Here is a 17,231-nt window from a genome sequence, read left to right as displayed (position 1 = left end):
TTAGTAATACTGAAAAATTTATACTAGCAATTAATGTACTGGTAGAATATATATTAATTAATCAAGTACCATTAATCCTAAGAAGGAGTAGTAATTTGTAAATTAAACACCAATGTTTTGAAGAATCAATGTTTATGTAACCTTAAAAATTAGAAAGAAAAATATCTTTTAAACAATGAGTGACTTGGGTAAACATATTACATAAATAATATTTATATTCTCAAAAGCCTAAACAATTCTTTGATATAAAATAAAACTATAAAACATTGCTGAAAGAAATTAAAGAACACTCAAATATATGAAAAGACATCCAGGGACTTCCGCCAAGATGAAGGCATAGGTGGAGACGCCGTGCTTTCTCACACAACCAAGTTGAGAGACAACAAAATATTAGCAACAGAAAACAGCCAGAACACAGAAAATTAAACTTTTTGGAAGTCTGATAACAACAAATTCTTCAGCCTGACCGGTAAGAGGGGTGAAGCCAGCAGCTGGCGCAGCAGGGTTGCACAGGAAAACTCGGTCAGAGGGACTCAGGCGCGCGGAATCCAGGCGTGGGGTTGCAAAGGGCGGACCCAGTGAGCGACTCAGTGAGCGACCCAGTGAGCAACCAGCGTACCCAGCGAGGGTGCAGGGAGGCGGGTTGACTGTGGTTCCACATTCATGCACAGATAGACCAGTGAGAGGAGAGTGGGCGGTGAGATGACGGGACCGAGCAGGCCCCAGCGGCAAGAGGCAGCAGAGGGGGCCGCCATTTCCCCGCTCTGACCCCACCCCCACATACAGCGTCACAAACCAGCAACCTGGGCGGCCCCACCCTGGTAAACACCTAAGGCTCTGCTCCTCATACTTAATGGGCATGAACAGACCAAAAATGACTCAAGATCTCAAACCCCCAGAGCCCATAACTCTAAGTAACGAAGAAATCGCAAAACTTTCAGATGCACAGTTCAAAACACTGGTGATCAGGATGCACGCAGAACTGGTTGGTTTTAGTCACAAATTAGAGGAACATATGAAAGCTAAACTAATTGAAATGAAGGGAATTGCACAGGAAACCAACAGTGATGAAGAGGAAACTGGGACTCAAATCAAGGGAGTGAACCAGAAGGAAGAAAATAATGGCCAAACAGGAAAATATGAAGAAACAAGAATTCAAAAAAATGAGAAGAGACTTAGGAACCTACAGGACATCTTTAAACGCTCCAACATCCGAATTATAGGGGTACCAGAAGGGGGAAAGGAACAGCCAACAGTGGAAAACTTATTGGAACAAATAATAAAGGAGAATTTCCCCAATTTGGCAAAGGAAATAGACTTCCAGGAAATCCAGGAAGCTCAGAGAGTCCCAAAGAAGGTGGACCCAAGAAGGAACACACCAAGACACATCGTAATTACATTAGCCAAGATTAAAATGAAGGAGAGAATCCTAGAAGCAGCAAGAGAGAAGGGGACAGTCACCTACAAAGGAGTTCCCATCAGACTGTCAGCAGATTTCTCAAAAGAGACTCTACAGGCAAGAAGGGGCTGGAAAGAGGTATTCCAAGTCATGAAATCCAAAGACCTACAACCAAGATTACTCTATCCAGAAAAACTTTCATTTAGAATGGAAGGACAGATAAAGTGCTCCTCAGATAAGATCAAATTTAAGGAGTTCATCATCACCAAGCCCTTATGATATGAAATGTTAAAGGGACTGACCTAAGAAAAAGAAGATAAAAAAGATGAACAGTGAAAGGACAGCAAACTGACAGTTATTAACAACCACACCTAAAACAAAAGCAAAGTAAGAGGACAGCTAGATCAGGAGCAGAACCACAGAAATGAAGATCACATGGAGGGTTAGCAACAGGGGAGTGGGAGAAGGAGAAGGGGGGAGAAGGTACAGAAAATAAGTAGCATAGATGGTAGGTAGAAAATAGGGGGGAGGGCACGAATAGTATAGGAAATATAGAATCTAAAGAACTTGAGACACGTGGTCATAAACTAAAGGGGGGAATGGTGGGGGAAGGGGTGTGCAGCATGGAGGGGAATGAAGGGGGAAATAGAACATCTGTAATGGCGTAATTAATAAAATATATTTTTAAAAAAGACATCCATGTTCATGGATGGGAACACTTAATAATATTGTTAAGATGTCTGTACTACCAAAAACAATGTATAGATTCAATCCAATCCCTAACAAAATCCCAATGCCATCTTTAGAAGAAATAGAAAAATTCATTCTAAAATTCGTTTGGAATCTGAAGGGACCCTGAATAGCCAAAACTAGTTTTTAAAAAGTGAACAAAATTGGGGAACTCATAGTTCCTGATTTCAAAACAGATTACAAAGCTACAGTAATAAAAACAGTGTAGTACTGGTATAAGACAGAAAAATAGATCAATGAATCAGAGTAAAGAGCCCAGAAAAAACCCTTATGTATATGGTCAAATGATCCTCAACAAGGGTGCTAAGACCACACAATGGGGTTAAGTTGGTTTTTTCAACAAATAATGGTGGTAAAATTGGATATCCACATGCAAAAGAATGAATTTAGACATTTATCTTGCACCATACACAGAAGTTAATCAAAATGGATAAAAGGACTAAACATAAGACCTAAAACTATAAAACTCTTAGAAGAAAACAGGGGAAAAATTTAATGATATCGGACTTTCTTGGATATGACACCAAAAGTACAGGCAACAAAAGCAAAAATAGACAAATGGAACTACATCAAACTTTTAAAATTTTCTGCATCAAAGGACTTAGTCAACACACTGAAAAGGCAACCTTCAGAATGAGATAATGTATTTGCAAATCATACATCTGATAAAGGATTAATATCTAGAATATATAAATAACTCCTAGAACACACAAAATCAAATAACCTATAAAAATGGGCAAAGAAACTAAATAGACATTTCTTCAAAGATAATATACAACTGGCCACCAAGCATATCAAAAGATACTGAACATCACTAATCAACAGAGAAATGCAAATTGAACCTACAGTGAGAATCAGCTCATATCTATTAAAATTGCCACTCTCAAAAGAAATAGAAAAGAACATGTGTTGGCAAGGATGTGGAGAAACTGGAACAATTGTGCACTGTTACTAGGGTTGTAAAATGATGCATTCACTATGGAAAACAGTAAGGAAATTACTAAAAAACTGAAAAACAGAATTACCATATGATCCAGCAATTCTACTTCTGAGTATTTATCCAAATGATTGAAAACAGGGTCTAGAAATGATATGCACACAGCCATGTTCACAGCAGCATTATAGCAATATATAGACAATGGAGAGGATTCCAAGATGGCTGCAGAGTAGGTAGAAGCTACACTAACCTGCTCCTGGTCCTAGACCAGATTTATAGCTAAATTCTGGAGCAATTAACCTGAATAATAAAATGAAGGACAGATGAACTGAAATGTTAAAACCAAAGATTTACAAAAGAAGCCCCATAGAGACTAGTAAGAAGAGCAGAAACGTGAAAAAGGCTAGCCCCTGTACCAGGTTTAGCAGTGACCCAAGGGATATTGGGACTACGAAACTCCTACTACCTCTTTAGGAGGGTGAGGTCTCAATCCCATGCAAGGATTCTCAACTCAGAGCAACAAGAGACAGGAAGAGGAGTCCACATAGCATTCAGTCCACCTGGGAGACCCAGATGCCACCTTTTCAGGGTCAAACACTCCTATTGGTATACCACCAGCCTGGGGAGTACATTTTCTGGTCTCTGACTGATGGTGAGCCCACTCTACCATACTCAGGTCCTGCAGTGAGGTCTGCTAGCTGTACCAGCAGTGACTTTTGGGGCCCTCTTATTCTGGGGAGGCTCTTAGCAGAGACCCAGACAGTGACTAAACTGTTTGGCTTTGGAAAGAGGGATCATGTTGCCTACTTCAATTGCACAGACGGTGCTCCTTCCCCGACCTGTTGAATCACTTGGCTGGCCCATCCTGCTGAGTTCAGCTGAGCAGGGGACCAGAGTGCCATGCAGAGCTGGTACTTTCAGACCATGTCTTGCAGGGAAGATTTTGTCCAGGAATCAGATGGGCAGGGACTGGTGGCTACATTACAATGAGGAGGGTCATTCATATCTCCTCAGTGAGCTGAAGCCTGCACTACCCTGGAGACAGAAAGAAGTGCCTGCCCCTTTCCTATAGGCTTGTGGGTACCACCCCCAAAGGGAGATTGAATCAGCCCTCCCAAATTCTGAATATCCCACCCCATTAGGCTCAGTTCTGTGGGGAGAAGGAAGAGCAGCTCAATGTGGGGGACATTAAAAAAGTGATCCCCTCCAAGGCTATTATCTGGGACTGGGACAAAGTGCTTAGCCCAGTCCTGTAGGCTGCCCCAGCATTATTGCAATGGCCGAGACTCTTCTGATCTGTTCCCCTGAGCCCTGGGTGGCTGAGCTTGCTTATGCAGAGGAGATGACTGGCTATACCCATTCTGAACCTGCCATGAGACCATTTGGGGAAACTACATTTGGAAACTCTGGCAGAGACTGAGTGCTTTGGCTCTGGAGTAGGGGCCACTTCCCCCTCACTGAGTGCCTGACTGCATTATCCCCAGGTCCAGGGGACACACTAGCCCTATTCTCTCATTCCCAGTTGCCATGCCCTAACAAGCTCCCAACCTGTGGAAGGGGCTGTGGTTCATACCCAGTCTGGGTCCACTTTAGTCTTCTTTGAAAGACCCTAGAGCAAAACCAGCTAACCCCAAGGGGAGACAGAGTAGCTGACAGGTAGAGACAGAACTCAGGGAACCTCAGTCTTTTTACAGATCTGCCCCCAGCTCTAAGCTGCAGGAAGCTGACCCTTATATACAGATTGGCCCCTCCCATACACACCCAGGTCCAGTAGACACAGCCACAAGCAGTAAACAGTGTAGTAGCTTCAACGCTGATTACACACATCTGACATAGACCTGTACTTGAACCACATGCCAACATGGACCCAGAACAACACAACCAGTGATGGGCTTCAGACCACACCAGAGCTCAACTCAGCTAGCCACATGAGCAGCACACCCAAAGGGGAATTCTGACAGGAAACAGACCCTGCTGGGAACAACTCAACCTAGGGGGGAAGCCCCTGCACAGCATCTCTTACATGGTGATCGAGGTTTACCTTTATGGTCAGCCAGCCTTGAAGGGTTAACTCCACCCACAAAAAGGCCAACAGCATTCAAGACTCATCTACAACAGCAGGGTACACATAACCCACAAGAAACATTCCTGGAGCATGGAGCTCTAGGTGATCTAGAAGACTATGCCAGAGACTCCAACAAGATGCCTTTATCATAAAGTCATCATAACAAGTTGATGAGTCACAGCAGATCTACCTAATACATAGAGACAAAATGGGGAGACAAAGAAATATGCCCCAAATGAAAGAGCAAGAAAACCCCTCAGAAAGAAAATGAAATGAAATGGAAGCAACAAAAATGCCAGATGCAGAGTTTAAAACAATGGTTATAAGAATACTCAAGGGCCACAGGAAAAGAATGGATGATTTCAGTGAGAACTTAAAGAGATAGTAAGCATTAAAAAGGACACATAAACTAAAAAACAATGAGTCAGAAATGAAGAATATACTAGAGGGAATCAACAGCAGGTTAGATGAAGTAGGGGACCCAATCAGTGATTTAGAGGACAACAGTAAGCATCAAGCAAAACATCAAAAAGAAAGAAAATTTTTAAAAATGAGAAAAGTCTCAAGGACCTCTGGGACAACATCAAGCATAACCACATCTGCATGATAAGGGGTACCAGGAATAGAGAGAGAGCAGGGGATTGAGAAACCTTCTTCATTTGAAGAAATAATGGCTGAAAACTTCCCTAACCTAGTGAAGGAAAAAGTCACCCAAGTTCAGGAAGCACAGAGAATCTAAATGAAGATAAAACCAAAGAGACCACACTAAGACACATCATATTTAAAACAGCAAAGGTTAAACACAATGAGATATCTTCAAAGCAGCAAGAGAGAGACAATTAGCTTCCTACGGTAGAGCTGTTTCATAAGGCTATCAGCAGATTTCTTAACAGAAACACTTCAGGTGGGGAGGGATCAGCATGAAATATTCAAAGTGATATAAAGCAAGGACCTGCAACCATTACAACCAAACAGTACTGCCAAGAAATGTTAAAGGGCCTGATTTAAGAAGAAAAAAAAATAGAGAGAGTGGAACATACATATAAAGAATAAAATGGCAATGAATAACTACTTATCAATAATAACCATAAATGTAAATGGATTTAATACTCCATCAAAATACATAGGGTAGATGAGTGGATAAGAAAACATCACCCATTTATATGCTATCTATAATAAAGCCACCTCAGAAAAAAAATGTACACTGAATTCAAGGGATGGAAAAATATTCCATGCAAATAGAAATAAATAAAAGACTGGGGTAGAAATACTTATATCTGACAAAACAGACTTCAAAACAAAGGCAGAGAGAAAAAGAAGGTCACCATATATTTAGGGGGGAAATCCAACAAGAGAATATAACCCTTATAAATATATGCATCTAACATAGAAGCACCTAAATATATAAAGAAAATTGGTGGAAATTAAGGAATAGATCAACAACAATACAGTCATAGTAGGGGATTTTAACACCCCATTGTCACCAATGAGTAGATCTTCCAGGCAAAAGATCAACAAGGTAACAACGACTTTAAATGATGCACTGGATCTGAAGGATTTTATTGATATTTATAGAACATTTTATCCAAAGCAGTATAATATACATTCTCCTTAAGTACACATGGAACATTCTTGAAGACAGATCACATGTTAGGACACAAAATAAGACTTATCAAATTCAAGAAGATTGAAATCATATCAAGCATCTTCTCTGAACACAACCATATGAAACTAGAGGTCAACAGCAATCAGAAAAAAAATAGAAAACATTCAAACACACGGAGGCTAAATAGCATATTATTAAACAATGAAAGGATAATAATGAGATCAAGGAAGAAATAAAAAATTACCTGGAAACAAATGAAAGCGAACAAATGACAACCGAAAATCTATGACATGTAGCAAAAGCAGTCCTGAGAGGGAAATTCATAGTATTATTATAGGCCTACCTCAAAAAGCAAGAAAAATCTCACATAAACAATCTAACCAGACACCTCAAAGAACTAGAAAATGAATCAAAAACAAAGTCTGGAGTTAAGTAGAAGGAAGGAAATAGTAAAAATCAGAGTAAAAATAAATGACAGGAGAATAAAACGACAATATAAAAGACCAATGAAACTAAACCTGATTTTTTGAAAAGATAAACAAGATTAACGAACCCTTAACAATGCTCAAGATGAAAAAAAAAAAAAGACACCTACACATGGTGGGAGCAGAGCCCATTGCACCCAGCTAGAACACCTAACCAATTTTCTGAGCAACAGAGAGAACAGCCAACAGAATCCCAGGTTATATGAAGTTTGGAGGCCAAAATTGTAGAGGACATTGAAAAACAGGAAGGAGAATACGTTGGGACAGTAAGGTCCCTGGGACCTGTGTGGGGACCAAGGCTGCTGCGCCCTGGGGCTGAATCTTGCTCTTGTGGCCATGAGGAGATGCTGCAGGATCCTTGAGAGAAAGCCAAATCAGCAGCTTCCTCCCCTACCAAAGTAGGGAAGAGGCAGCAGCACCAGGAGAGACCTGGATGTTTGAAGTTGCTGGGGGGAATAAAGAAGAAACGGGAGACGCACAGAGGTGGTGTTCACATGGTGGGACTGCTGACACTGGCTAGATCATTACCAGAGAAACTGGGGAGCTGGACAACACCTGGAGAAGGGAGAAGAGTTGGGCCATGTGGGACCCTGACCTCCTGGTAGGATAGTCTCCGGTCTGGTTAGAAAGTTGGGTTGTATGAAAAGCCAATTGCTAGTTAAGAATGGCAGGCTTAAACAAGAGGATTTTCCTCAAAAAAAGGCTCTCAGCCACTGTTTAAGGAACTCTCACACAGTGGCTGGCTAGTGAAGAGGAAGAAGGAGGTGCGCCACATGGACTGTTCAGGAGAGGGCAGCAGGGCTCAGGGAGTTAGCAGTGCCCACAGAGACTTAATTTAGTGTGGGAGCTGAACTGCCCTGAAGAGACTTTGAGAGTGTCCAGCACCCACATCAGCAAAGAGAGAGAGGGTGGTATATGAGTTGCCCCTAATTAGTGCACCTCAGAAGCGGCACAACTGGTGGATTAAAGGTGTGAGCCTGGTGCAGATGGATAGTGGGGGCCCGGCAGCATATGAAAAACTGGGGCTGGAGGGTAGGCAGCTGGGGGCCCAAGTGAATATTGAAGCCCAGACCTGGCCTCCATCCTCGCAAAACCACAGGAAGGGAGAAAAGCGAAGTCCCGAAAGACCAGTAGAACTTACTTGGAAGGTTTAAAGTCAGCAGGAGGTTTTTTCTACCCCCCCTTTTTTTCCCCAAGTGACACAATAAGACTTGGAATTGTGAAAGGTCCAGAGAATGATCCAGCGAGGGAGCACAAGGCTCACCCCAACAACAGAGAAACTCAAGACAAATTTCACTTTGCTATCCTATAGAACTTGCATTTTACTGTTTATTTATATTATTATTTTTCATTATTTCATTAGCATTGTTTTATTTCTCTAATTTCTTTTAGTTTTCTTCATTTTGTTTGTTTGTTTAACTGAACAGTTTGACTGGTTTTCCTTGTTCTCTCTTTCATGTTGTATTTTAATTTTCCTTATTTCACTTCACTCATGTTCCAATAACACACTACTCTTTGTCATGTACTTTCTATTCCTGTTGTTCAGATCATATATTTCTTGTTCTATTATTGTTCTTCCAGTATTATTGTAAATAATTGTTGTTCCATATAATTGTAAATAATACATACAGCACCCCTCCCTAGTCTTAGCCCATTTCACTATCTTCCTGAGCTTTACCTTCCTTTATTACTGTTGTGGTTAACTCTAGTCTCTCTCACACTACACCTACTTTCTATCCTTTACTCTCACTATATCTCATCATCTAACCTTGCACAAGTGCTCTGTTTTTTTGATTCAGCTCACAATCCTTCTCCTCTCTAATAAGTCTTATCTCTCTTTTACCTTTTATAAAAAGTGACTATCTGGGTAAAATATCACAGTTAACACTATACTTATCCAAAGGATCTCCTATCTCTTCTCTACTTGTTGGAAATTTAAATTCCATAGAATACTATCCCACAGTATTAATCCATTTGCCTTCCTCCTGCCACTGATCACATAAAAGAGTATTTGGGAGCTGTGAAACACCAATATACCTGCTGGAGGAGAGAACCCACCAACAATGGAACCACAAACAAGGAAAAACCCAAGTACAACAAGAAAGCCCACACAAACAGAAGAAAGGGCAACCCTAGAGCACCCAGACAAAGAGAGCAAAGAGACCACACCACTGAATCCCACAGAACCCCTACCATAGAAGTTCACCCTACACAGACAGCTAGCAAAGTGGAACATCAAGAAGCTCAGAAAAAAACAAAAAGAGTCACCTAAAATGGAGAAATAGAAAAAGAACCTTCAATCAAAAGGAATGGAAGACTCCCACTAAAAGAGTTAAATGAAATGGAGGTAAGCAAACTATCAGATATAGAATTTAAAATAATGGTTATAAGGATGCTCAAGGAACTCACAGACAAGTACAAGAAACTGTGAACTACAACGATATGAAAAAATATATATAAAATATAAAGACACACCAGGAAGAAGTGAAGAATACAATTTCTGAAATAAAAAAACACACTAGAAGGAATTATAATCAGGCTGGATGAAGCAGAGGACCAAATTAGTGAGCTGGAAGACAAGGTAGAGCATCTGCATGAAAAAAGACTCAAAAAATATGAAGAGAACTTAAAGGAACTACAAGACAGCATGAAATGCAACAACATTCAAACCATAGCTATATAAGAAGGAGAAGAAAAGGAACAAGAGATAGAAACCCTGACTGAAAAAATAATGACAGAAAGCTTTCCAAACCTGGAGAGGGGAAAAAAACATGCAAGCTCAGTAAGCACAGAGGGTCCCAAGCAACATGAACCCAATGAGGCCTATTCCAAGACACATCATAATCAAAATGCCAAGTTTTACAAACAAGGAGAGATTCTTAAAAGCAGCAAAGGAGAAACAGGAAGTAACACACAAAGGGGCCCCGTTAGCCCCTAGGCTACCAGCTGATTTCTCAACAGAAACATTAGAGCCAGAAGGGAATGGCAGAACATATTTCAAGGAATAAAAAGCAAAGGGCTGCAACCAAGACTATTCTATCCAGTGAGGCTCTCAATTAAAATGAAAGGCAAAATAAGGAGTGTCCCAGACAACAGAAGGCTGAAAAAATACACCTCCACCAAACCAACACTACAAGATACGCTAAAGGGACTGCTATAAAAAGAGGAAGAAAAAGAGTGTGAGAGAGAGAGGAACACAGATAAAAAGGGGGAAAATGAATAAATACCTGTCAGCAATAACCTTAATGAAATGGATTAAATGCTCCAATCAAAAGACATAGGGTAGCTGAATGGATAAGAAAACATGACCCGTACATATGCTGCCTACACAAGACCCACCTAGAAAAAAAAGAGACCTACACAGACTGAAAATGAAGGGTTGGAAAAAAACATTCCAAGCAAATGGGCAAGGAAAAAAAGGGGGAGTAGCAATAATTATATTGGACAAAATAGACTTCAAAACAAAGGCCATAAAAAGAGACCCAGAAGGACATTTTATAATACCCAAGAAAAGAATCTATCAAGAAAACATAAAAACTGTAAACATATATGCACCCAACATAGGAACACCCAAATATAAAAGGAAAATCTTGGAGGACCTCAAAAAAAACACAGACAGCAACATATTTATAGTAGGGGATTTTAACACCCCACTGCCAAAAATGGATAGATCTTCCAAATAAAATATCAACAATGGTTACTGTGTCATTGAACAATGTCCTAGATGCAATGGACTTAACTGATATATATAGAGCCTTTCATCCCAAAGAAGCAAAATACACGTTCTTTTCAAGTGCATATGGAACATTTTCAAAGACAGACCACATGATAGGACATAAAACTGGCCTCACCAAATTCAAGAAAATTAAAATTGTATCAAGCATTTTCTCTGGCCACAAGGGACTAAAACTAGAAACCAACCTCAAGAGAAAACTCCAAAACACTCAAACTCATGGAGACTGAATAGTATGCTATTAAACAATGAATGGGTCAAGAATGAGATCAAGAAAGAAACCAAAGTTTCTAAAAACAAATGAAAATGAACTCACAAACAATCCAAAACTTATGGGACACAGCAAAGGTAGTCTGGAGAGAAAAGTTCATAGCAATACAGCCTACCTAAAAAAGGCAGAAACATTTCAAATAAACAACCTAAACCCACAACTAAAAGAACTGGAGAAATGACAACAAACAAAGCCCAGAGCAAATGGAAGGAAAGAAATAACCAAGATCAGAGAAGAATTAAATGACATAGAGACTAAAACAACAATCCAAAGGCTCAATAAATCCAGGAGCTGGTTCTTTGAAAAGAAAAAACAAAATCAACAAGCCTTTGAGCAGACTCATCAAGGGAAAAAAGAGAGAGGACCCAAAAAAACAAAGTCAGAAATGAGAGAGATGAGATTACAACTGACACCACAGAGATAAAAAGGAATGTAAGAAATTATTACAAAGAACTATATGCCAAGAAATTTCAAAACCAGGGTGAAATGGACAAAATTATAGAAAAATATAATTTTCCAAAACTTAATGAAGAAGCAGCAAAAAACCTGAACAGACCTATAACATCTGATGAAAATGAAGCAGTAATCAAAGAACTCCCACCACACAAAAGCCCTGGACCAAATGGTTTCACTGGAGAATTTTATAAAATATGTACGGAAGAGCCAACCTCCACCCTTCCCAGACTATTCCAAAACATCCAAGAAGAGGGCATGCTCCCCAAGTCTTTTTATGAAGCCAGCATCACCCCAATTCCAAAACCAGATAGAGACACAACGAAGAAAGAAAACTATTGGCTAATATCGCTGATGAACATAAAGGCCAAAATCCTCAAAAAACTATTGGCAAACCACATCCAGAAATACATTAAAAAGATCATACATCATAATCAAATGGCATTCATCCCAGAGATTCAAGGATGATACAACATTCACAAATCGATAAATGTAATACATCACATAAACAAAAGGAAACACTAAAATCACATGATCATATCAATAGATGCAGAAAAAGAAATTGATAAGGTATAGCACTCATATATGATAAAAGCACTCAGCAAAGTGGGAGTAGAGGGAGCATCCTCAACATGATAAAGACCATATACAAGAAACTTCCAGCCAGCATCATACTCGACAGGCAAAAACTAAAAGTTTTCCCACTAAGATCAGGAACAACACAAGGTTGCCCACTTTCACCACTTCTATTCAATATAGTATTGGAAGTTTTAGCCACAGTGATCAGACAAGAAAAGGAAATAAAATGTATCCAAATTGGAAAGGAGGAAACAAAACTGTCATTGTTTGCAGATGACATGACAGTGTACATGGAGAATCGTACACACTCTACCTAAAAACTGCTCAATCTAATAAATGAATTTGTCGAAACAATGGGATACAAAGTCAATATCCAGAAGTCAAAGGCATTTTTGTGTACTAACAATGAAACAGCAGAAGCAGAAATCAAGAAATTTTCCATTCGATATAGCAAAAAGAAAAATAAAATATCTGGGAATAAACCTTACCAAGGAGGTGAAAGACCTGTACTCAGAAAACTACACAACATTGAAGAAAGAAATTAAAGAAGACACAAATAAGTGGAAGCATATACCGTGTTCATGGATTGAAAGAATCAACATCATCAAAATGTCCATCCTACCCAAAGCAATTTATAGGTTCAAAGCAATCCCTATTAAATTACCAATGATATATATTTGGTGTCAATGACACACATATAGAACAAACATTTCAAAAATTTATATGGAACCAGAAATAGCTGGTTCCCGAATAGCTGCTGCAATTTTGAGAAAGAAAAACAAAGTAGGAAGGATCACAGTACCTGATATCAAACTGTATTACAAGGCCACTATAATCAAAACAGTTTGGTACTGGCATAAGAACAGACACACAGAGCAATGGAACAGAGTAGAGAGTACAAAAATAAACCCAAGTCTTTATGGTCAATTAATATTTGACAAAGGGGCAAGAAGAATAAAATGGAGTAAAAATAGTCTCTTCAACAAACAGTGTTCAAAGATCTAGACATGCAAAAAAATAAAATTCGATCACCAACTTACACCATATGCAAAAAATAAATTCAAGGTGGATAAAAGACTTAAATATAAATTGACACCATAAAAGTCCTGGAGAAAAACATAGACAGCAAAATCTCAGATATTCCAGGCAGCAGTATTTTCACTGATATGTCCCCCAGAGCAAGAGACACAAAGAAAAGAATAAACAAATGGGATTTCATCAAAATAAAAAGCTTCTGGATATCTAAAAAAAAACAGCATTAAAATAAAAAGAGAACCAACTATATGGAAAAACATATTTGCCAATGATACATTGGACAAGGGTTTAGTCTCCACATATATATAGAACTCACATGACTCCACTCTGGGAAGACAAAAAAAACAATTAAAAAATGGGCAAAAGACTTAAACAGACACTTCTTGAAGAACAATATACAGAGGGACCAGAGACATGAAAAGATGCTCAGCATCACTAACCATCAGAGAGATGCAAATTAAAACCACAATGAGATACCACTTCACACCAATCAGAATGGCCATCAGAAACAATTCAACAAACAAGTGTTGGAGAGGATGTGGAGAAAGGGAACCCTAGTGCACTGTTGGTACGAATACAGACTGGTGCAAGCCCCTGTGGAAAACAGTATGGAAATTCCTCAGAAAACAAAAAATGGAACTGACTTTTGATCCAGCAATTCTGCTGCTGGGATTATACCCTAAGAACCCTGAAACACCAATCCAAAAGAGCCTATGCATCCCAATGTTCATAGGAGCACAATTTACAATAGCCAAGTGCTGGAAGCAGACTAAGTGCTCATTGGTAAATGGGTGGATCAAAAACCTATGGTACATTTACACAATGGAATACTACACAGCAGAAAGAAAGAAGGAGCTCCTACCCTTCATGACAGCATGGACAGATCTAGAGAGCATTATGCTAAGTGAAACAAGTCAGGCAGTGAAAGACAAATACCATATGATCTCACCTATACATGGAATCTAATCAACAAAACAAACAAGCAAGCAAAATACAACCAGAGACATTGAAATAAAAAACAATCTGATAGTATTCAGAGAGAAGGAGGGAGAGTGATAATAGGGTATAATGGGATGGGGGGGGCATCAAGGAACATGTATGATGAACACATGAACAAAGACAAAGTGCATGGGTTCCAGGGTGCCAGGTGGGGACGGGTGGGATGGTGAGGGTGTGGGGGGTGAAAATGTAGACAAATGTACTAGAACAACAACAACAAAATTTTTTAAATAAAAGAAGACCCAAATAAATAAAACCAGATATAAAAGAGAAATAACAATTGATATCACAGAAATACAAATGATTATAAGAAAATACTATGAACAAGTATATGCCAACAAACTGCACAACCTAGGCAAAGTGGATAAATTACTAAAAATATATAATATTCCAAAACTGAATCAAGAAGAACAGAATCAGAGATTCTAATAGATTACAACTAGTAAAATTGAAGTAGTAATTAAAAACTTCCCAACAAAAACTCCTGGACCAGATGGCTTCACAGGTGTATTTTACCAATTGTTTAAAGAAAAACTAACACCTCTCCTTCTCTAATGATTTCAAATAATTCTAGAGGAGGGAAAACCTCCAAACTTTTTTAACAAGACCAGCACTATCCTAATTCCAAGACCAGATGAAGACACTACAAAGAAAAATTATAGGCTAATATCTCTGATAAACATAGATGCTAGAATTCTAAGGAAAATATCAGCAAACCAGATCCAGCAATACAGTAAAAAAGATCATATACCATGACCAAGTGGGATTTACTCTGAGGATGCAAGATTGGTACACTATTTGCAAATCAATGAATGTAGTGCATTATATAAACAAAGTGAAGGATTAAAAAATCACATGGTCACATAAATAGATGCAGAAAAAGCACTTGATAAAATCCAGCACCCATTTATCATAAAAACTCTCCACAATGTGGGAATAAAGGGAGCATACTTCAAAATAATAAAGGCCATGTATGATAAACCTACAGTCAACATGATACTCAATGGGCAAAAAATACAAGCTTTTCCCTTAAGATCAGGAACAAGACAGGAATGTCTGCTTTCACCACTCTTATTCAACATAGTACTGGAAGTCCTAGCCACAGAAATTAGACAAGAAGAAAAATAAAAGGCATCCAAATTGGAAAGAAGGATATAAAACTCTCATTACTGGCATATGATATGATATTGTACTAGAAAAATAAAAAGACTCCACCCAAAATTAGTAGATCTAATAAGTGAATTTGGAAAAATAGCAGAATACAATATTAATATTCAGAAATCAGTTGTGTTTTTATAAACTAATAAAAAATTATTAGAAAGAGAAGATAAAAATCCTATTTACTATCACAACAACAATAAATAAGGTACCTAGGATAAATTTAAACAAGGAGATAAAACACCTGTACTTTGAAAATTATAGGACATTGAGAAAAGAAATTAAAGAAGATACAAATAAATGGAAGCAATTACCATGTTCATGGATTGGAAGAATTAACATCATTCAAATGTCCATACTACCCAAAACGATGTGTAGATTCAATGCAATTCCTGTTAAAACACCAATGGCATATTTCACAGATCTAGAACAGCTACTCCAAGAATGTATATGGAACCAAAAATACCCCAAATAGCCATAGCTATCTTGAGAAAAAAGAACAAAGTAGAAAGGATCATATGTCTGATATCAAACTGTACTACAAGGCCACTGTAATCAACATGGTCTAGCACTAGGATAAGAGCAGGCACATATATCAATGGAACCAAATGGAGAGCCCAGAAATATATGCATGCCTTTATGGTCAAAGGAGGCAAGAGCATACAATGGAGTAAAAGAAGCCTCTTCAATAAATGATTTTGGGAAAACTGAATAGACACATGCAAAAAAATTAAACTAGACCACCAACTTATACCACACACAAGAATAAACTCAAAACAGGTAAAAGATTTAAACACAAGTTACAAAACCTTAAAAATCCTAGAAGAAAATAGGAGGTAACATCTCAGACATTTCTCCTAAGAATACTATTTTTCCTGGTATATCTCCTAAGGCAAGGGAAACAAAAGAAAATATAAACAAATGGGACTACATCAAAGTAAAAAACTTTTGCACAGCAAAAGAAACCATCAACAAAATTAAAAGGGAACCCACTCTATGGGAGGACATATTTGCCAATGATACATCTGATAAGGAGTTAATCTCCAAAATATATAAAAAACTTCTACAACTCAACATCAGGACGACAAACAATCTAATTAAAAAATGGGCAAAGGACCTGAACAGGCACTTCTTCAAAGGAAACAAATGGCCAACAGACATATGAAAAAATGCTCAACATCACTAGTTATCAGAGAATGCAAATTCAAACCACAATTAGATATCACCTCACACCTGCCAGATTGGCCAACATTAATCATTCAACAAACAACAAATGCTGGCAAGGATGTGGAGAAAAGAGAACCCTAGTGCACTTTTGGTAGGAATGCAGACTGGTGCAGCCTCTATGAAAAACAATTTGGAGTCTCCTCGAGAAATTAAAAATAGAACTGCCTTTTGACAGAGCAATCCCACTTCTGGGAATATATCCTAAGAATCTCAAAACAATAATTTGAAAGAATATATGCACCCATATGTTCATTGCGGCATTATCTACACTAGCCAAGATCTGGAAACAGTGCAGATGCCCATCACTAGAAGAATGGATAAAAACTTGTGGTACATTTACACAATGGAATACTACATGGCAGAAAGAAAGAACTCCTACCTTTTGCAACAGCATGGATGGAACTGGAGAGAATTATGTTCAGTGAAATAAGCTAGGTGGTAAAAGACAAATACCATTTGATCTCACCTATAACAGGAACCTAATAAACAAAACAAACAAACGAGCAAAATAGAACTAGAGGCACAGAAACAAGG

At 38.6% G+C, this 17,231-nt stretch overlaps 1 protein-coding gene across 3 annotated transcripts in view; it reads right to left on the bottom strand.

Annotated features, from left to right (window-relative positions):
- Positions 1-17,231, bottom strand: part of IFT88 (intraflagellar transport 88) — a 187,376-nt gene that overhangs the window by 153,741 nt on the left and 16,404 nt on the right. The window lies entirely within an intron of this gene.

This window comes from Artibeus jamaicensis, unplaced genomic scaffold (genome assembly GCF_021234435.1).
Source record: "Artibeus jamaicensis isolate MK-2021 breed Jamaican fruit bat unplaced genomic scaffold, CSHL_Jam_final contig_3188, whole genome shotgun sequence".
Taxonomy (NCBI): domain Eukaryota; kingdom Metazoa; phylum Chordata; class Mammalia; order Chiroptera; family Phyllostomidae; genus Artibeus; species Artibeus jamaicensis.
This window is presented reverse-complemented; position numbering and strand designations above follow the sequence as displayed.